Source organism: Protopterus annectens, chromosome 2.part1, assembly GCF_019279795.1.
Source record: "Protopterus annectens isolate FY-2018-M chromosome 2.part1, PAN1.0, whole genome shotgun sequence".
NCBI lineage: Eukaryota > Metazoa > Chordata > Ceratodontiformes > Protopteridae > Protopterus > Protopterus annectens.
Genome location: NC_056729.1, coordinates 1396858417 through 1396882220, shown reverse-complemented (window position 1 = coordinate 1396882220; position 23804 = coordinate 1396858417). Strand labels below are relative to the sequence as shown.

Here is a 23804-nt window from a genome sequence, read left to right as displayed (position 1 = left end):
CAGTCTCTCAGCAAGGCTTTGGGTGATAGACCTATAATTGTTTTTCAAAGAGGTACTAATTTAAAATCATTATTCGAAGCACCATTAAAACAGTTTAGACACCACAAAGGCATGTACAAATGTGGTAGATGCCATTATTGTCGGTATATTCTTACTGGAAATGTTTTTTATTGTCAATGGCATTAAATATGCCATTCACAACAAATATAATTGTGAGAGTCAAGGGGTGGTTTACGTTGCTTTGTGTCAAAAATGCCCTGCATTTTATTTTGGCAAGACCGAGCATCAGTTAAAACAACAGATTTATGAGCATAATTATGCTATTTCTAAGAACGTAAACACCAATGCCTTAGCAAAACATATTTTAGAGTATAACACACATTATTTCAAATTTGTAGTTGCTCAGTCGGTACCAAGAAACCCTAGAGGTGGCCCTTGGCACTTAAAATTAGAGGATCAGGAATTAATGTGGCAGTTAAAAACTAATTCCCATATTTATCCAGGCATTAACGACGCTTGTTCTATTAAATGTTTACTAAAACTCAAAGCACTGAAGCGTTAGGTGTATGGATTTATTCACATACGTATTTAAAAATGTATTTATTTGTGTATCTATATATATATTTATGTATTTATTTATGTATACACAATATAATCCTTTTTTGAAAAATATGTTAGTACAATATACTCAGGTATAGTTTAATAATAGGTTTAATATTGGAATTGCAATACTACAATACATGATTTTCTAGGTTTGTTATTTTAACATTTTGTATTTCTAGTATGTTTTAACATAGTAGCTGTCCTTTTAAATGGTTTTTAAGGCTTAATTGTAATTATGTGATATCAATTTGTTCTAATTGGTTAGATTATAAAACATTTTTTTCAATAGAATATGTGTCTGAAGAAGTGCACTCAGTTATGTGCATGAAAGCGCTAACACAATAAAGATTTTTTCAGTAGACAGACTCCTAGTATTGCCATTGGTATTGTTCGTTTTTGATGCTGTGCTGTTTATGAGGAAACAGAGGCTTATTCCTGAAATTATTTAGAGAGTGAGAGAGACAGGAAAAGATGACAGTATTGCCGGGAGTAGATCACAGGGGTAGACTGAGATGTGCAAATGGGAATCAAGTATGATGTACACAGTGGCAGTGTGTTTAAGTTGTGTGCATATATGTGTGTGTGTGTGTGTGTGTGTGTGTGTGTGTGTGTGTGTGTGTGTGTGTGTCTGTCTATGTGTTTGGGTGTGTGAAAACCCAGTCCGAGACATTTTACAATATTCTGGACAGTTGAGAAATATGCACAGTATATAACTATTATCATACCTTGGCTGAGAAGCATGAAAACAATACCTAAATGAGTTAGTATTTTGATAGAAACAAACACACTCTGTATCATTTTTAAAAATGAACTGCAGCAAGCATGAGACTACCAGCAGTACAGCATACAGATACAACCTGCTGCACCACTGCACAAAGTTAATTGTAACTCCTTCAGAAGCAGTGCAGTAGAAAGTGGTAAAACACCCAATGCAATATTGATTGGTTGCAAAACTGATTGTGAATACAATTACATTGTTTTTAAACTATCACAGTTGAATCTCAGGAAGAAACATAAGAGCAAGTGTCTGAAAAAGCCTGTCATGCAATATTTCCAGCTCTACTCTAGCACTGTTAACCTAACATGACATCATGCTGAGGGATGGCGTTTCAGAAAAATTAGTTTCAGAATGCCAACAGAAGCTCTGTTTTGACAGTTTCATGTAGGAAACAATTCCAACAAAGAAAGCACAACAGTTGCCACTATTGTAGTAATACTGCTGTTGCAACACATGCAAAACAAAAGCAGAGCACTTAAAAAACTTAACAAATCACTTTAATAATATTATCATAAATAGACATTACTGGTTATAAAAGCTGTTTTAACATGAGTATATAAAGTGACTGTAAACTAGAGCATACTTTTGTCATTTGCATTCTTAACATATTTACAAATTACTTGTAGCTCATATTTTTTTCAACTAAAGCTTATTACTACTAAGTACTACTGCTACTACTATTACAGCCGAGTTAAGAAATAAAAAAGCACAATATTACTCACAGTTTGTAGTTGCAGTACACCTTTTAAGTAATGTAAAATTCTTATTGAAATATAAAAGCTAGCGAACATATTTATTTTATGTATTCCCAAGTGTAAATAGGAAACTGACAAGTATTAACACTCATGTTATAATTTCAAGCTACTTTACTATATAAGGCATCGTTTCCATTTATACTGTAAAGTTAGGAATGCTTTGCTCTATATCTCCCCTTGAGAGATAATAAAGAAGTAACATTTCCTCTATTTAGTTAACTATTCATTTAACATACAGAGTCTTGTTTAATTATTATAGAAGATATAATAGACATAATTCTGCCACTTGCATCAACTAAATGTCCTAATAAATATCATATTATATTCAAAAAGTATTAATGATTTGCTGCCTATAGAAAAAGATAACCCTGAGACAGTAAAAAGCACCAGGAGTCCAAGAAAATGGCTGCACAATAAATAGAAGAGTAGTGATAATGGGGAAGCCATTTTAGGTTGCTTCATGGCTGGGGAAGTGCTACATTAGGGTGCATAACTGATGTCACAACAAAGGTAAGCTAGGGTGGCTGATGATTTAGTATGCTGTCACAAATGCACTGTAGCATGCAACGCTGTATCTTGCACTTGTATAGCACAAGAAAGGCAGCATAGAGGCCATCAGGTAAACCACTTTGGGGTGTAGATCAAAAGTCATATCCCAGTTTATAATATAAATATGGTGGAAATGGGTATAGAGGAGAGGAGAAAAGGTGAGAAGAGCAGTCAGAGGAAAACATACAAGAATATCTATAAAGTATGAAAAATACGAGTCGAGAGTAGCTTTGGAGGGGCAGTAGGAAGAGAGAGAGAGAGAGAGAAGGTTGTGTAGGGAAAGAGGGAAAAGGGCAGTTAGCAGAGGCAGACATACAAACATAAAACACAAGACTCATACAGATGTGGCAGTTGACACATACACGGTGTGAAGGGCAGTGGATGGACATAGACATGTCAAGGATGAACATGTAGCAATGGAGAGGGCTCAGCAACAAACAAGGAATGGGGAATGACACATAAGGGAGGGGAAAACAACAAGATCAGGAGAATATAGGGTCCTGCCATAACTGAATACCACGCTGGCCCCAGTCATCACTTGTCTCAGTGGCCGGTTAGAGGCTATGCCCGATATCCAAAGATTCAGTTTTGATTTTCTCAGTGGGATGTGACATAGAAATGTGTAAGAATGATAAAACCAGAAAACACCATGTGGAGGATCTTTAAAAGTATTTAATGCTTTGTTGGTTTCTAGGTGGGAAAAAATAACCACAATATTATCATGCTCAAAATAGGAATCAGGAGGCCAACAAATATTCTAGGACCCATGTGAAATATCTGAAAAGTACTTCCTGGAATGTATCCTTGTTTCACAGAAACAAAAAAAAAAGGAGTTTAACACAACAGTGCAGCATTGCTTAACACTTGATAACAAAATTTGCCCCATTGGATTTATTCCCTAACAACAAGCAAAGCTGAGTGCCAAAGATGGATTAATCACTTCAACAGTGAGCAGGCGAGACCCGCCCTGATCGGCGGCCTGATCCAGTCCCCGATCCCCGGCCTCCTCACTTTGTTTTTTTTTTTTTTTTTTTTTTTTTTTTTTTTATATACCTTTTTGATTGACCAATCAATCTCTTGAAGCTATAAACTAAAAATGTTCGCATTAAAACACGTGTGTTTTCCCGATTGTCGTAGATTGTTTTGATTGCGGTATACGAGCCAATAGCCAAGCGTATTTCCAATAAACTGCAAAAACATGGCGTGTTGTGTTTGTTTTAAATAATGAATGCAGTCAGAAATGTTCAAGTTGTTGAAGTGAGCAGAGTGAGCTTAGTTGAGAAGTTTTTTTTTGCGATTCGAACTCTTTTTTTGGTTAATTTTTTTTGAACTTTCAGTTACTTTTTTTTTTTTTTTTTTTTTTTTCACTTGTGAGAGATACCTTCTTTTTTTCTTTTTGTCCCTACCTGGGTTGCTGGAAATCTGGCAACCCTGACAGTGAGCCACTAATGTCATGCTCTAATCTGGCCTTCAGATTATGCAAATTTTACATTTTCTCATCATACTAAACTATTTTTTTGTGGAAAGAGACTCAAAAGATCTAACAGTATAACATTTACAACAAGTTTTAGTTTTTTTCTAATCTCAGAGCGAGAACTCAACAGTTTGTAGAATGAGAAAGAAAGAGAATGCATGAGATTAAGAGTTTATTTTAACAATACTACTGGACTCAGTCTTTGTTTTGAATAAGGTATTCTCTTTTGCTGCTCAAGTCTGGAGACATTACTGTGTGTTAAAAGTGATAAACAGATCTCCATATCAAAGAATATTTCCCAGATTCATTAGTCCGTATGCAGTCTAGCTTTTGGCTGTAAAAGGACAATAGTCACACAGAAAAAAATAGTCTGAAAATGTGAGTTAGGCACTTCATTCTTATTATGAGGTCATGTTAAAGGAATTTAAAACAGTGAAATTTAAGCTACTGGGTTAGTTTATATTGGCTTGGTGCCTTCTGACTGAAAATGTGCTGGAGGAACAGTGTTTTCTTTTTTTGTTGTTGTTTGTTTTGTTTTCAACTGCATAGCTTTGCAAAGTTCATTAAGACAAGGCCGCCAAGCAGTATGTCTACTTTGTGGCTTGAAATACTGTAACAGTCACAGAGTAATGAATTTCATTTTGAACTTGACCCTTCCCTTAAATTAGGTTATATTTTTTTCATTTCAGCAGTGAAAAACGAACTGTTGCAAAACTGGACTTGTGCAAAGGTATCCCAATAAAACTTCTGTAAAACCTTGTCCTTAGACATTGGCATGGCACTCCTCCTCCTTTAATTGAGTAAAGGAGGCATTTCACATAGAGGCAGAATTTCTGCTTTCATCACTGAGCTGTTTTATTAGATCTGTAACTCTGGCAATATTTATGCTTGTCCAGTATAAGAGAAAAAAATCTGCATTCCTTGCAGAATTCTCCATCGTAAATCAGAAGAGATGATTTGGAGTTGTCAGTGTGTCTGCCTGTCTGTGTCTTTTTGGTGGGAGTTGGGGGGAATAGCAGGTTAATGTAGTTCATAAAGGCCTGGGTTTTATTCTCTTTTATTTTCTTTGCAAACTGTTTGCATGTGTAACACTGACTAGGTCAACCTAAAACGGGCAATTCTGTTTAACTGGTTTTAAGTGATTAGTAGCTGGCTAGAGTTTTTTTCCAGTCACTGACCTTGGTTTAAGTTAGACAGGGGGAGGTGACATTGAGTGGCCTATGGTGGCTTGCCCAATCCACATAGAAGGTTACAGTATTGCTGTGCAACTCACATGCCATCTAACTGGGAACAAGGTGACAGACTGTCAGAGGAGAGTGGTGGTTTATCCTAGACCAAACCAGTGAATGGATGTGCTGGGAGCCTTCATCTACATGTCAGCCTAGAATGGCTGGTGTGCTGCTCCTGAGCAGTAGCAGAAGGGGGATTAGGAGTACAAAAGAAAAAAAAAAGCCCATGGTCTCTTTACATCTGTAAATACAATTAGTTTTTCAAGTAAGAGGGATCTTAGTTTCAGAACCAAAAAATAAAACTAATTTTTGATTAGTATAATTCTAACTTGAGTCCAAACCTTACAGAAACAATTATATGAGATACTATAGAAGGCAGTTTTATTTTGTGACTGAACGTTCAGCCAAAGAAAAAAAATCATTATATAATGATTGCAAAATAATCATACATTAAAATGCTGGCTTGTAATAAACAATATGGACTTATTTGGTACAGCATACGTTTTGAACTGGGTGACTTTAGACTAGAGTTGAGAAGTGCAAGAGGTGCAGCTTGCATGCTGTGTCTAATTAATGGGATACAGTCGTAGGGCTGCTTGAATATCGTTGCATTTCTCATTACGATGAATGCGTATAGGAGTATTGCCGAAGGGTAGGAACGTAAAGATATATCAAAAACAATTGCACACTGATGTCAGGTTTACTTATTCTGGAAACAGTACAGAATCCAAAGGAAATTATTTAATAAAGGCAAAAAAATCTTATGTAACAACCCACAAAACTGTGTCTATCCTAAGTTACTGTTTGCTTAGTAAAGAATGTCAGTTACTAATAATTTTTGTTTTATTTTGGTAACACCAAAATTTGAAACAGACATGTCTGTTTGAAAAATAAGTTTTGCAGAACAGCTATAAAGTTGTAACCACCCCCCATGAAGAATGGACCCTGTGACTGTTTTATCTTCACTGATGCTTCACATGCAAAACTGTCTAGGAGCATAGCTCTCAACTGTCCAGATTTTCACAGAATTCCAGATTTCTCATGAAATTGTAGTTTTCTGGCAAATCACTGTCAAATCATTGAGGACTGAAGTCAGTAAATAATGGCAGAAATTTGATTTTCAGACTTCATATCCCTAAGAAAATTCATGCTAATGCAAAACCTGTTATTCTATCAACTTTCTAAGTTTATAAGAACAATATTTAAAAAGTGTCCCTATTTTTAGGCCTTTGCCCCCCAATATTTTTTGCTTTGTCAAGATTTCTTCCTCTAAGAGGTTGAAAAGATAGTTGGGAGCACTCGAGAGGATGTCTGACTGTTTTCATGGGAGAATGTGGAAACTTTTCAACTCTTTGCTGGCAGTCAAAAAGAACTGGACCAGATATGTAGTAATCTTCATTCTAACTGTGTTCTATTTTGAACTTACAACTGGTGACTCAAGAGTGACACCTTTAAGATAATCTCTGTCAAAAGCAGTTGGCAAATACCCTTTCAAAGAAGGAGACTTCTGCCTTTGTGCTTCTAAAACAATTGATCAAAAATGTGGCATACTGGCTATTTAATCTCTGTGCAGAATTATTTTTCATTTCCGGAGGGACAGAGAGAAGGAAAATAAATATATAGTTAGTTCTTTTATTTGGGACTTTCAATGCAATACATCTTCTGCGGTGGACTTTTACTGTAGCATGTTTTCCACTTGCTTAGTGAGAGCTTTTAACAGTGTTTTGGTTTTCTGGCAATGTTTTTGGCTTTCTGGCATTGGTTCTATATTTTGTAACTGCAGTATAGATTGTCATCTGTTTGTATGCTTCTGTATGTCTCAGTGGTATTTTTGCAGCTATAATGTTCAAAAAGAATAATCTTCATGTGTTTTAAGCCTCAGCTAATTTGCTATACCTTGGCACATACAGGAGAAACCCATTATGAGTGCTGCATAAACATTGTGGTTGTTTTACTTCAGCAGTTTGTTTATTTCCTTTTATACCACAACATACATTGCAAAAAGAACTAACCTTGGTATGAAAAACCTAATTTTGGCACCTGGTGAAGCATGAGCACTAGATGTGGTCAGGGTCTACCTTAGGTGAAGCAGAGCCCTAAGCAAAGGGCTGTGTGTTGCTTACTTCAGTACTTCCCACTGGTCTTCCTGCACTACTCCCTGTTCCCCCATCCTGGCCACCCCACACCATCCGGATTACTTTTTACATGTTTATTTTCACACTTTGTCTTGCTGTTCATCTTTTCCTCCATTCTTTCAACATGGCCAATATGGACAAGACAGCAGTATAATAGCTGTGGGAGAAATACGTTACGCTGGTGGTCTGGAGGCCACTCAGCTGTCTGAAGCCATGGGGATCTAAATGCTTTGAGGTGCACTTTAGAGGTTTTTTTCCAAACCTTTTCATTCATTTTCCTCCATCCTTTCAACACACCCTAACTGACCATGACTGCACTACAAAAACTGTGGAAGAAATAACTTGAATTAAGCTGGGTGGACCAGGAGTCCAGTAGGCGTCAGAAACCATGGGATTGTGGATGCTGTGATGAGCTTTTTAGAGTTTTTTCCCACCCTTCTGATTTAATGATGGCCTGAACAAAAAACATGACTAAGGAAATATATCAGTCTTAATTTTCTCTTTCAAAGAAGAAATAGGTTGTGTCGTGCAAGGATAGATTAATCATATCCGAGAATAGCTTGTGTGTCCTTAGCACTGAAAAAAAGACCATCACCTTCTGTGTAACCTTCTATTGTTGATTTGGGATAATACCCAACAACAATTAACCACAGTCATATATTTCAGGTTGTTGCTGTCATACATATACACAACGTGCTTCCTCACCCATACCCCAAAACACAGTTGAGTTCTGTTTTTTCCTTTTTGATGGCCACAGTAATATAGCTCAACTTTTTGCTGTCAGAAGTATGTACACATCATGCCTCCTTAATCCATCACCAAAAGATAGCCACTTGTATAACATGTCTAATGCCTGAGTGTGAGAAAACTTGAAAAAAAGAATGATCACTATGATGCATTCCACCACAGTGCAGTAATCAAACAGCAGCATAGGTATGTCACTTTTGACCACAGGTGACGTCCTTACCCATCAGTTACAGCCAGTTTATTATATGTAACCACTTTAGATGTCTATCTGTGATTAAAACAAGGCCACAATTCCAGCTTGCTTTACATGAATGCATATCATTCCTGCAAAGCGAGATATGTGACTGTTTAAACTGATCATAAGAGCAGCATCTATCATTTTCATCCACAGACAGCCACCATACCCAGCAGTTAGTGCCAGTTTGTTGACTGTGTAAATCACAAATGTCTGATTTTGGGGAAAAATAATGGCCACAGTAGTACATTTCAATTTTTTTAGAAAAATGTAGAATAGTTGCAATAAAGTATTTCAATTTACTTCCCTCAAATGCATACTAGTCTTTCAGATCCAGATTAATAACTGTTTAAATGTAGGAGATGATAGAAGAGTCAATCATTTTCGCCCACAAACAACACTACACTACCCAGGAGTTACAGCCACTCTGTTGACTTTATACACCCCTGACATGTGATTGTGATAAAAAAAATGGTCACAATACTGTAGTTCTGCTTTCTTCACAAAGCTCACATCACATTAGACCTGCAAATCTAGAATAATGAGCAAATGATAGCAGGCCAGGATAATTTTCTGTCACAGACAGCCCTTCGGCCATATCCTGTAGTTAGAGCCACTTTGTTGACCATGTACATTCAGAGAAGACAAGCCACTGTATTGACTGTGCACATCTAGCAGGAATCCTGCAATTCCATCCAGTGCCCATAACATCTGGTTGCCTGCCAGGATTACGAAAAAAAAAGAAAGAAAGAAAAGAAACTTACTTCACAAAACCAATGATTATAATATAGAGTCTTGCTACTGTGCTACTCTTTCCACTGTATTCACTTTATTATTTAAAATGTATGCTTCTGGTGTCATTCAAAGGGGATTCAGTATCTGTCTGCCTGGGACGACATGATCAACAAACCACGATGCTTTGCCGGAGATGGTCTGCACCTGTCACCCCTGGGATTCAGGTTACTGGCTAAAGCTCTTGCCACCCCTATAGTGCCTTTTTTAGGCAAGGTTCAAAGGACAAAACCACCACTGTAACAGATACAAACATGCAAAATCTGAAGGTAATGCTACTCAATGCTAGAAGTTTAAACCTTAAAATGCACTCTCTTGAGGCACTCCTAAAAATGGAGAACATTGATATCTGTGCAGTAACTGAGACCTGGTTCAAGGCTCCAGAGAGCACTCCTGCAATACCAGGCTACAACTCTTACCACACTTTTCGGCCACCAAACTAAGACCGAAACACTAAAGGTGGAGGAGTGTCCATATTCATCAACGATATTCACACCTCCAGTCTAGTTGCCCAACACAATGCATCTGAAATTCTCCAGGTGCAACTAACACTAGGTAAGACTACAATCCAAATTGTAGCTTGCTACAGATCCCCCACCATGCCCCAAGATTCTCACTACACCTTTCTAAACATACTGGAAAATATTAAGATACAACCAAACACCCTAATACTGGGTGATTTCAACTACCCTGCCATTAACTAGGAAAACTACTCAGGTACCAACACCTTTTCCCAACGATTCTTGGACTTCATAAATTCCAATGCCCTGGATCAACTAATCCATTGTCCCACTAGAGGCTCCAATATCCTAGACCTGGTCATTACCAACATGGGAGATAGATGCTCCACACCAGTGGTCACCCCCTCATTGGTCAGGTCTGACCATAAGCTAATCACCCTTGACATCCACATCCCACCTCCACCCCCCAGTAAGGAAACCTCTGTAAAAAAAACTTATCCAAAGCCAACTTCATGCTACTCAAGTCAGAAGTGACAAACTTCATGACACCCATGCAGACGGGAGCTGAAAGTTCGACTGCCAAATCCTACACTAAGGCATTGTACGAGCACATACACTCGTGCATGAATCGTGCTATCCCAAATAGAACCAAGATGCTCTCCTCCAAAAATAGGAAGCCAATCTGGTGGTTCCATGCCATAAACAAACTATACAACAGAAGGAAGAAACTGTTGCAGAAAAGAGGAAAATCCCAGGATGCAAAAAACTCCCTTACCAGCCTCAGTAAGAAGCTGAGATCCCTCATAAAATCCTCCAAAGCAAGTTTCAAAAATAAAATTGCTAAAGATTCCAAAGACAACCACAAGGCATTCTATAGTTATAATAACCAATAAATCCAAACAAACTATATTGTAAACCACCAGGAAAGAAGGCAAACTGTGCTTCCAGAAAAAGATTTATTCATTTAGCGCTTTCATCTGTGTAAGACCAGACTTCATCAGAACAATTTAAATATAAAACACTCCCCTTAAATACGGAATTCAAACAAGTCACATGATCAATTCAATTAACATTTTAAAAACATTTTAAAACTACACACAGTTAAAATATCACCGACTTCTATATAAAACAACCATAACTTTTCATTTTTAAAATACTAGAAATACTAGTACACTCATTTAGCTCTGGGAACTGTGTAGCATTTAATCTTAATTGCCAACGTAGCTCACATTCCTCTAAGTTTTCAGGGACCATTTTCCCTTGTACGTTTATTTATTTATTTATTTATTTACATTTGTTGACCGGGCTAGTCTAACTGGATACATGTCCATTTTCAGTAGAGGCCCGGGGAGAAAAGCTCCAAGCAGACAGGTAAAGACATTATTATACAATAATAATATAGAAAAGCTATCAACATATACGGATAATACCATTATTTGTGATATTTGCAAAAGAGGATGATCAAGAACAAATTTACAATAAATGAAAAAGTGTGATTTTTTTTTTTTTTTTTTTTTTTTTTTGTAGGACAACATAGTACAGCAAAAAGGCCATAGAATAATTAGCAGTAAAGCACCCTGGAGAAGAGAAATAAAAGGGATAGCAGGAATGTGTAAAGGTGGAGAGATCAGTCAGGGTTAGTACAGGGGCAGAGCCAGTGAGTTTTAAAATGTTCTTTGATATGTTTTTTAAAAAGATGTGTGGAAGACAGAGTAGAAAGTTCACTTGGAAGCTGGTTCCAGGCTTTGCCAACTATGTTAGCAAAAAGACAGTCTTCAGCTTTGTTTTTAGATTTAATAGTGGAAACTAGGAGCTTATCGGCTGAGCGAAGAGTAGTAAGGTTTTTGTAAGGGGTAGTCAGATTTTTAAGGATTGGGATATTATTAGGGTGGAAAAGTATCTTTTGGGTTATAGTAAGTTGATGATAGAGTAGTTGGTGCTGCAGTTCTAACCATCCCAATTGTTTGAGGTTGAGACAGTGGTGTGTTCTAAAAGGGTTGCCGGTAGCAAATCTGGCTATGTTATTATAGCTAGTGGCAAGTTTGTTAAGGTTGCTTTTGGAAAGGTTAGTATAAATGGCAGAAGCATAAAGCAGGGTAGAGATCAGATGAGTTTGGGCTATAGTGGTTCTGGCTGTAGGTGTAAGGAAGGGTTTGATTCTATACAGGGAACCCAGTTTTTGTGACAGATTTTATGGTAGTGTTGATATGATTGTCATAGCTAAGGTTGTTGTCAATGGTTATGCCTAGGAGACGGGTTGTGGTATCAGGGGATATGGTGGTTCCATTGTTAGAGGTTATAGTGAAGTGAAATTGTGGTGATTTTAGAGTGGGAGTAAAGAGTAATAATTTTGTTTTTTTTACATTCAGGAGGAGGCAGTGTTGCATGAACCAATTTTCAACAGTATGAAATACAGACTGGGTGAGGGTCTGGAGTGTGGTTGGGGACCTAGCAGAGCAGATTAAAGTAGAATCGTCGGCATACTGAATGCAGGTGGCTTGAGGAATTTTAGTATTTAGGTCATTAATAAACATCGAAAACAGAAGAGGGCCTAGGATGGAACCTTGAGGTACTCCAAGGTTTATGGGGAGGGGAGTTGACAGCATATTATCCCAAAGGACTGCTTGGTGACGGTTGTCTAAGTAGGATTTAAACCAGAGTAATGCCTGTGCGTCCAGTGAATGGGCTTTTAATACCTCTAAAAGCAGATTATGGTTGACCATATCGAAGGCTTTTGAAAGGTCGATAAACAAAGCAGAGGAAAGAGTGTTATTGTTACGATTTTTGTTTATACAGTCAGAAAAGGATAGCAGGGCAGTTGAAGTACTATGGAATGGTCTGAAACCATGTTGGCAGTTGGCAAGCAAATTGTTGTGGAGAAGATGGTCAAGTAGTTGTTGGTGGATACATTTTTCCATTATTTTAGCTGTAGGAGAGAGTAAGGCGATAGGTCTAAAGTTGGAAATGTCAGTTGATATCCCACCTTTGTGTAAAGGAATGATGTGAGATACCTTCCATGTAAGGGGGATTTTACTTTCTGAAATAGTTCTATTAATAAGGATAGAAATAGGGTAGGCTATAACTTTAGCTGCAATTTGCAGGTATTCTGCTGGTATACAGTCAGCAGAGGGGGTGCATGGCTTGAGTTTTAGAAGGAGGTTACAAATGAGGGATGTAGGAATTGGTTGTATGTGAAAAGAAGGAATAGAGTTTGATGTGGTATTAGGTGGGAGGGAGCTGGTGGGTGGTAGAGAATTAGCTAGAGTTTGTATGGCTTCAATAAAGTAGTTATTAAAGGAATCAGCTATTAGTTTAGGGTTATTTTGGGTGATCCCTGATGGGGTGGGAGACTTGGTATGACCTGGATGAAGTAGTTTGTTCATAGCTGACCAGAAATGTTGTGGTTTTTGTTTGTGGGCTTGTTGGAGGTGAATGTAAAAGTTTCTTTTATCTGGTAGGATGTCCTTTTTTGTAGCATTTCTTAATTGTTTAAAGTAAAGGTGGTCAGAAGGGCTTTTAGAGGCTCTCCACTTGGCCCAGATTTTATTTCTTAGGAGGATTTTTTGCCTTGTTTGTTTTGTGAGCCAAGGGGCAGTTTTGGTCTTTATTCTGGATGAGCGATGGGCATGGAAGTCTAGGATTTGAAGGAATTTAGTATTAAAGTAGGTAACTGCTTCATCAAGTGGAAGATGAAGCAGTAGTGACCAGTCACAAGCCTTCAGTTCTGTTTGGAAGTTCTCAGGGTGAAAGTTTTTTTTGAGCGGGAGGTTTTAAAAATAGTAGGATTGGGCCTATGAAGTTTTTGTTTAATTATATAGGTAAGAGCATGGTCACTGATGTCATCAGGAAGGGTTCCTGGCTTATAAGTAGTAGGATGATTGTTTATGAGAATCCAGTCAAGTAAGGTTTCCTTACCGCTTTGTTTGTGGATTCTTGTAGGGGTGGTTATCATTTGTGAGAAACCAAAAAGATTTATGTGGTTAATGGGATTTGGGGACCTACAAGTAGACCAGTCTATATTAAAGTCGCCTAAGACAATGGTTTCCTGGGGTAGGTGTATAGATAGGCTACTAAGTATATTTTCCAGAATACTGATATTGTTTCCTGGGGGAAGGTAGGAACAGATTATGTAGATGGATTTATGGTTATTGATTTGAAGTTTGGCTGAAAGGGTTTCTGCTGTGGGGTTTGTGGGAAGTGGCACATTGAAGGTTGATAGTTGGAGTTCTGATTTATAAAAAATGGCTACTCCCCCACCTTTTTTGGTAGTCCGGTCTTTTCTCAGGATGTTATATCCTGGGGGGGTAATTTCCTGATCTTTGGTTGAAGGTCTAAGCCAAGTTACAGTAATGCAGAGGATATCAAAGTTGTGGATATCTAGAAGTGCATGAAGATGGGATATTTTATTGTTGATGCTACGGATGTTAAGGCGAGCTATCAGAAGGGAGTTAGATGGCCTTGTTAGGGTGGAGGTGGTGTAGGGTTTTTGGTTATGAGGGTCACTGGGGAGTGTTGTATGTGGACCGGTGTTAGGATGGATATCACCATCTAAGAGATGATGTTGTAGGGGTTTTTGTATTAGTTTTATGAATTTGAAGTAGTTGTATGGGGGTATCGTAATGAATCTGTTAAATTACTAAAAATTTAAATTTGTGATCCCCCCATTTTTCTACATGCCTACTTAGTGCATTAGTTTTGACTTTTTTTAGAGATGTTATAAATGTGTTCATAAATCCTAAATTTGAATGCTCTAACAGTTTTCCCTATATAAAATACAGGACAGGTCAAACACTTTGCCAAATAAACAATGTCCCTAGATGAACAATCAGAATGTGAATTTATATGTAATTTAATACCATTCAATGTAAAAACATTTCCAGTTTCCATAATATGTGTGCATTGGTTGCACCTTCCATATTTAAAATTGCCAATTCTTTTGTTGTTTATGTGTCCACCTTTTGTTACAAATCCTCCCATTTCCATAAGGTTCTTAAAATTTAAATCCCTTTTAAAACTGACATTCGGGGTACTGCCAAAAAGCTCTAATAATTCCTGATCAATAATTAACAGGGGCCAGTTTTTCTTTATGCTGTCGCAAATATCACCACTGTCCTTATTGTAGGTACTAACAAATGAAAAATGCTGATCTACCTTTTTATTTTTAGTTGTAGTGACACAACCTGAAGCCACATGAATGCCCCTAGCCATGTTTAAATAGGAGAGTAAACACTTCTGTTTTTTTTCTCCACAATTTCTGTGTGTAACTCACTCAGCAAAAACTCTGGATAACCTCTCGCTCTAAACATTTTAAGAATTAATTCAATTTCTTGATTAAACTCTACCTCGCCTGTCACCATTCTAGCTGCCTTAACCAATTGTCCTTTTACCACTGCTCTTTTTGGTGAGCTGGGTGGCAGCTAGAATAGTCCAAATACGAGTTTGAAAATGTAGGTTTCCTGAAGATCCTAGAACTTAACAGTCTCTGTTCTGAGTCTAATGAAATTTCCACATCCAAGTAGGATATTTTTTTGTCACTGTACTCATGTGTGAATTTTAAAAATTCTACTGTGCTGTTAATATAATCAAAAAATTCTTCTAATTCATTCACAGAGCCTCTCCAGACAAAAAAGATATCGTCCAAAAAACGTGTGTAATTGGATATAAATGCACTGTATTTGCTGGTGAACAGTGTGTTGTATTCCCAAAAGGACATGACTAAATTAGCAAAGATTGGGACACAAGCTGCCCCCATGGCAACCCCTACTTTTTGTCTATAATACTGCCCTTCAAAGAAAATAAAATTGTTGAGTAACACCACTTCCATTAAAGTGATTAGGGTGTTAATTCTATGCCCTTCAAATTTCTTTGAAGCTATCAATTGTGCTTCAAGCCACTCAAGACCTAATTGGTGAGGGATAACACTAAATAAATTATTTACATCCATTGTCACAAAATAAATTTGTCCCAACGTTTCTATTTTATTTAGACTTGCCAGAAAGTGCCAAGAATCTTTACAAATATATTCAAAAGCTTGAAGTGCCCTTTTAAAATGCTCATCCAAAAATCGCACGATAAAAAAGGTTTTCGATCTCTTAGAATCTACGATAGGCCTAAATGGAGGATTAATTAAAGTTTTGTGGATCTTATGTATGCCGAATGTATTCCCTACTACTGGATATTCATTTTTCAAAAATATATATTCATCTAATGTGATGTTCGCTTGCATAATCATATCCCCTAGTAGTAAATCTATTTTATGCCAAGCAATGTTTATCTCATTGCGGGACATTTCTTCATATATACCATCCATTAATATGTTATTCATAGCACACACATAGTCCACTTGATTCATAATTACCATTCCATTGCCCTTGTCAGGCTTCATAACACGTATTTCCCTATCGTGTATGATCTCATTCAATAGTGTGTTCTCTTTTTTTTACTTAAATTATCATAAGCAAATTCCCCCTTGTTTTTCTTTTTCAAAATATTCCTAAAATCCAACTTACAGGTTTTTTCAAAAGCCAATAACTTATTATTCAGCAGTGGGTTGAATGTATTGGACCTTTTACAGGTAATCCCCCCATTTCCTTCATTACTCATCTGATTGCAAAAATAAATTCCTAAATAAAATGTTACACTTATCCCACTCCACAAAGGAGGATCTACCTTGGATCCCGAGAACTACCGTCCCATCAGTCTGATGAGCCTGATCTGCAAGGGCATGGAATGCATTATCATGGAACTTATAAACAAAGACATTGGCAACCTTCAAACACTGGACCCCACCCAGTTTGGGTTCGTGAAGGACCGATCTTGTCTCCCGAACCTGATTGACTTCTTCTAATCGGTCTCCAGAGCTGTGGATGAGGGTAAGGAGGTCCACACAGTCTATCTGGACCTTGCCAAGGCCTTTGACACCATCTGCCACTCTGGAATCATAGATAAACTTACTAAGCTGGGCATAAATCCCTACGTCACTCGATGGGTTGCCAACTGGCTTACTGACAGAACCCAGACTGTAAAATTAGTCGACTCCAAATCCAGCTCCAGACAGGTGACAAGTGGAGTATCTCAGTTCAGTCCTGGGACCACTCTTGTTTAGCATCTACTTCTTTGAAGTACAGGCCAACACTAAGGGACTCTGGCTAACAAAGTTCGCAGATGACTGCAAACTGGGAGCCATTATCGAATCCCCAAATTATGTGGATATTCTACAAAAGGGCCTTACAGAAACAGATGCTTGGTGCCAGAGTCATGGGCTCAAGCTTAATGCCAAGAAATGTATAGTTATCCCCTTTGGGAAAAAACATGTACCCATGAATTACCACATAGGGGGCAGTACACTAAACACCGAAAGTGTGATGAGAGACTTAGGGACACAGGTGGGCAGTCATCTCACCTTCAATAACCACATCACCACAACAGTCAGGAAATCCTTCTATGTGGCACACCTCATCATTAAGGGCTTTTCATCCAGAAAAAAGGAGGTCATTATCCCACTGTACTCATCCCTCATTAGACCCATTATAGTGTACAACACCCCGTTTGGTATGTACCTCACAAGACATCTGCAACAGCTGGAAAGGCCACAGAAATACCTCACTAAAAGGATCACAGGCCTAAAGCAGATGCCCTATGCTAACCGTCTGAAAAAACTCCAGCTATACTCTGTGGCATATTGTCTACTCAGAGGTGATCTCTGCTTAACATACAAGGCCATGTCAAACCCTGAGCTATTGGACATGCTCCACTTAAAGAAATCCCAATCCCTCAGAGCCACACGCTCCAGGGATCTAAACCTTGTCATCACAATGAACAAAACATGCTGGAGGGATAGGTTCCTGACCCAGGGACTCCCCATACTCAGGAATAGACTACCCATACATGTCAAGCAGACCATCTCCTTAGCCCTCTTCAAAAGGAACCTTGACAATTGGATGGGAGATAGGAAATTCACCTCAAGGATCACGTCAGTCACCCTGCTAGACAGGGGTCCAGGGAAGTAAATATTGTGGAAAGAAATATCCAGGGAATTGTTATGGCTAGGCTTGTATAGGCCCTAGGGCCGATAGCCTAATACCAACCTATGAACCTATGTACAGTCTTTCTGCTGCTCACTGTCTTACTCATGATCTAGTTGAGACAGATTCTTTGTCTAGATCTTGGGTAAGGCAAAGCAGAAAGCCCATAAACTGGGTGATCAGGTCAGATTGTATAGCATCTCCCCAAAGGGCACAATGGCCATGGCTGCTTTGAAGAAGGGTAACATGGACTATTTATTCATTTATTTATTTTAAGTAAAAAAAAACACTGCTGCTGTGTGTCTTTGCTTAAAATGGATAAACAAAGAAACATCTGGAAAACATTTCTGGCAGAATGATGCCCTAAGACAGCTGCCTAGTTTACCTGTTGTTTAAGGCCTGCTGTTTCTCTGGCTGCTTTCAGCACACCCATTTCTGTTTAGAGCATAGCTTCACAATTAATATCTGAAGTATCAGTGAGACTTCCAAGATGACTGCACACTGATCCACAGGGGTTTATTAGAGCTTTTCCAGTGTGAAAACTTGAATTGTGATGAAGGCCGTAAAGAAATCAAACTGGACAAAATTCAGTTACTGGCATGTAATTAGATTGCCTGGATTCCAGCAAAGAAGAAATTTGGAGAAAGTAACAGAAAAGCAACTAGAAAAGGAGAAGAAGAACTGTTCAGCAAAAAGCAGTTCGAGTTTCAGGTTCGGTACAGAAGATGGCTTCTAATGATTTAGAGGAAAAAGTAAATCAGATACATTCAGTGGTTTTTAAAATAATTAAAACTCTGAAGGAATATATATTGCCAAATAATAAAAGGCTGGAAAAAATAGAAGAAGCTTTAACTAGCTATTCAGATGAGCATTTAAAACTGTAAAATTTACAGGCTGTAATGAAGAAAAGACTGAGTGAACATGAAAATTTTCAAGAACAGTACACTTTTTACAGACATCTCAGTAAGGCACAGGTGGAATGCATATACAGTATTATTTCATTCCACGCCTTGGAACATGATCTTTAGGGGACCTTTTTGCATGTTACATCAGCATAGTTGTTTTCTTTTACCTCTTGACAGTTGTGATGGTGGTAAGTATCAGAAAAACAGTTGGGTATTCTATTTTCTTTTTTATTTTGTTTAGTACTTGACATTCTTTCTTCTGCTACTAAATCAGGGAATGAATAGGACAACAGTAATGCAGTTAAATGTCATAATAATTGCAAACAATTCTCATTATATGTGCAGCTACAAAATCATTGCATTTGAATATGAAATGCACATATACTGAAATGTATACACTTTTTGTTTAGTCTGATTCTACCGATACTTTATATCGAATGTGGTAAGAACATAGTTATTACAGAAATTTTTAAACAGTTCACAACTTGTCTTGCAGCACTGTGATTAATTTCATTAACTTGCATCCAAAATTTCTGTCTCTGTCTCTTGAACTCTTCCCCCACCCAGTTTTTTCATCAAACTTTTCCAGTTTGATTTATAAACTTCTGCTGGAATTAAGTAAATGAAGTTTAACTGTGTAGCTTTAAAGTACTCCTTCAGATCATGTAACCCTAAACCACATTATTCTATGGAAAAAAATCAAATTATCAAACTCAGCCCTTGCCTTTTTCCCTTCCAAAATAACATATCATCATCCACACCTGCTCCTTTGATTGATAAAAAAAGTATTCTTGACCTGTATGTAAGGCTAAAAGGACTGAAAACTTAAAAAAAAAAAACATTTTCGCTACTTGTATTATATTATCCACATCCAGTTCAATTCCTTTATTTGTACCCATAGGTATATTTAGTTTGCAGTAACAAAGTTAGTATTGGTCTCAAGATACATTTAGACCTATGAACATGCATACATTTAAACAAATACCATAAAAAATAATTTACACTCAGACAATTCCACAAAAAGTTTACATCCTATATTGCACATCTCTATTTAAATAATAGCTGTTAAAATACAATTATTTTACCTATCTATTCAACATTTCTAAACAAATACCTTCAACCAGATGAAAAGCTGAAGTTCAGCATGCAATAAATGTAGATTATCTTTTAAAATTAAACACATTTGTTATTAATCTGAGCAATAGCTGCTGGAATAAAACTATTATTATACCATTTTTTTTACACATTGAAAACAGATACAATCTTCCAGATGAAAGAAGTTTAAATTCAGCATGTAGTGGATGTTAAACATCCTTTAAAATTGAACCAGTTATATTTTCCAGCTGTCTAATATGTAAAGACATAAGGTTCAATTGCTGTTTGCCAATCAACTTTCTAGACCATTTCACAATTTGGTTCAACAAATTCCTACTTTTCATAGACAAATGTCCATACCATGCTACCAAAAAAAAAATGATAAAATCAATTCTGTGAAAGCACGATAGTATAGAATCATCATATTTTTATCTATATATAAATGAGACAATTTACTCAGGCAAAACAATCTTTGATGTTTCTATCCACAAACGGCTTCACAATTTTTCTCACAGTTCAACTCTGAGTCTATGAGTGTCCCAAGATATTTATAAGATTGTACACATTCAACCATCTGACGCTTTATAAGTGCTACACCATGTGTATGTACATGTTTTCTGAAGATATATTTAGCTGAAGATAAGACTTATCACACCATTTAACTCACTAATAAGTGAACCATGACTGGTCTCGTTGTCTTTAAGCTGACTGATTACAACAGCATCATTTGCATATTTCAGAATGATCCTATTTTCATACATACTCCTACATGTGTTTGTGTAAAGAATAAAGAAAAGGGCCAAAAGTACAGTGGAGTTCCAGTTGAAGAATAAACTTGATTGGGCAAAATTCTATTACTCTTTGTGTTCTGTTACTCAAAAAATCTATAATCCAGCCCATAAGTGTATTACTCAGATCAAACTGTTCCTGCAGCCTACCAATTAAAACATCTGGTTGAAATGTATTAAAAGCAGAAGAGAAATCAACAAACAAAAGTCTGGCATGTGACCCGTTATTTTCCAAGTGTTTAATAAATAAATTAAACAAGGTAATTGTTGAATCCTCTACACTTCTACGTGACCAATAAGCAAACTGCTTAGGATCAAGCACATGCTCAGTCTTCTTTAACATTTCTAACTTTATCAGCCTTTCAAAAGTTTTCATTACAATTGATGTAAGAGCTACCGGTCTAAAATCATTAACATTTTTGGGACATTTAGATTTCAGAATCAGAACTGGGTCTATGTCAGAAGATCGAAAGTTCAAAAGACTGAAAATCAAAATATCTAAAACTCAAACTATTGAAAATATTTTTAAGCGGGGGAAACCCCCTGTGCCCCTCACACCCCTGATAATTATATATATATCAACTCCAAGATTGCACAACACTGGAGAAAGGGTAAATTCATTTTCGACATTTTGAATTTTACAGGTTTTGAATTGTAGTCTTTTTAGCTTTTGATCTTATGAAGGGGATCCATTGGCACTACCACAGCATCTTTCCATACCTTAGGTAAATGCTGTGTCTGTGGTGACTTATCAGAAATATAGTGAAGTACAGAACTTAATTCTCTTGCACAGTTTTTAAGTACATGGCCACAAAGATTATCAGGTCCACCACTACCCTTATTTTTGATCTATAGTAAAATATTGATTATTTACAAGTTTTTGCTTAAAATGTATGTCATTACTAAAATCAAAAATATCAAAACAGTTAAAAAAGAGATTGATCGTTAGCAAAATCAAAATCTGTATTCCAACTATCTAGGGTGATCTGGCGGATCTATATTACATAATCAAAACGTAATGTAATTGAATGGCACTTACATCAAAAATGCTGTTTATAGAATTCGCTCTTAGCTCCCCCCCAACCCCGTGCTAATTATATAAACCAACTCCGAGATCGCACTACAGTGTGGAAAGGACAAATTTTCCAACTTCACTGTTCCGTGATCTCACTATAAACAGCTCGATGAACGGCATTTCGATATAAAATCCCATTCGATTAAATATAGACCCGATCTGGTTACTATTCTTTGACTTCTGCATGCCTGCTATAGTTTTCATACTAGACCATACCAATCCAAGATTATTTGCAACCATCTTGCTCTTTAATTCAGTTTTATATTTTTGTTTTGCTCCTAAAATTTCTATTTTCAACTCTTTAGTGGCTGCATACATGTCAGACATTTTTCCTTGCTTAAAAGATTTTTTCTTTTTCTTTATACTAGACTTAACAAATTTATCTACCCATGGTGTATTATTTGGGTAAACTCTAACTTGCTTATATAGTACAAAAATATCTCTACAAAAGACAATGTATGAACATGCTACATCAACAAAATTGTCCAAATCATCACCACAAGATTGTTTAAGCATGTCCCAATCAATACAGTCATAACATTCCTGTAAACACAGTACTAACACTTCATTCCAGATCTTTATAGCCTTTATCTGTGATTTCCCTGTCTTTAAAACTGTTTTATATGTAGGTAATAGTTGCACACAATTATGATCTGCCGAACCCAGTGGAGGTAATGGAAGTGCTTTATAAGAGCCTTTTATTGACTCACAACAAAGATCTTATCTCTCCTAGTTCATAGGTTCATAGGTGTGTACTAGGCTAATGACCCCGGAGCCTTTACAAGCTTAGCCCATAGGATTACCATAGCATTGTGCCACCTGACCTTAGTTCCCAGTGCCTCTGTCAAGTAGAGCCACTGGAGTGATCCCCGGGGTGAATTTTCTATTTCCTATCCACTCATCAAGATTTCTCTTGAAGACGGCTAGTGAAGCGCACCACTTAACATATATGGGAAGTCTATTCCATAGCATGAGCAGTCTCTGGGTTATGAACCTGTCCCTCCAGCTTGTTCTGTTGATTTTGGTAATGAGGTTGAGGTCTCTGGAGTGTGTAGTACGGAGGGATTGGGATTTCTTTAGATGTAGCATTTCTAACAGAGCTGGGTTAGACATGGCTTTGTAAGTCAACCAGAGATCGCCTCTAAGTAGAGAGAATAGTTGGAGTTTTTTCAGTCTGTCCATATAGGACAAGTGTTTAAGGCCTAAGATCCTCTTTTTGAGGTATTTTTGCGGCCTCTCCAGTTGTCTAGTGAGGGACATGCCAAATGGAACATTATACTCGATAATTGGCCTAATGAGGGAAGAGTAGAGGGAGACAATGACCTCTTTATTCCTGGATGCAAAACCCTTAGTAATGAAATGTGCCACATAGAACTTTCTGACCACAGTGGTAATGTGGTGTCAACCTGTGTTCCCAGAGCTCTTATGACGCCTTCTGTGTTCAGTGGACTACCATCGATGCTGGGTTTTTCCCAAAGGGGATGATGACACATTTTTTGGCATTGAGCTTAAGGCCATGGTTCTGACACCAGTCATTGGTCTCAGTGAGGCCTTTCTATAGGATTTCAAAATCACTTATGGCTCCCAACTTGCAATCTTCTATGAACTTTGTCACCCAGAGTCCCTTCGTGTTGGCCTGGACTTCAGAGAAGTAGATACCAAACAGGAGAGGACCCAGGACAGAACCCTGTGGGACTCCACTCGTGACTGGGCGACAGTCTGACTTGGAGTCGGCTACTTTCACATTGTGGGTTCTATCTGCGAGCCAATTTGCAACCCACCTAGTGATATAGAGGTTGATGCCTAGCTTAGTGAGTTTTTCTATGATTCTGAGTGGGGAATGGTATCAAAGGCCTTAGCCAGATCAAGGTAGGCTGTATGAACCACCTTGCCTTCATCCACAGCTCTGGTGACTGACTCAGAGAAGTCGACCAGGTTAAGCAGGCATGCTCTACCCTTCACAAAACCAGACTGTGTGGGATCCAGAGTTTGGAGGTTCCCTATATCTTTTTTATTAGGTCCATGATAATGCGTTTCATAGCTTTGCATTTCAGACTTGTCAGGCTAATGGGGCAATAGTTCCCAGGGTCTGTAGTCACTCCTCCTTTGTGGAGAGGGATGGCTGTAGCATTGCGCCATTCAGTAAGGACAAAGCCTGA

The 23804-nt window shown here is 37.5% G+C and overlaps 1 protein-coding gene across 7 annotated transcripts in view; it reads left to right on the top strand.

The window, feature by feature from the left end:
* The window catches only part of DNMT3A (DNA methyltransferase 3 alpha), a 5166949-nt gene that overhangs the window by 2304054 nt on the left and 2839091 nt on the right, over positions 1-23804 (top strand). The window lies entirely within an intron of this gene.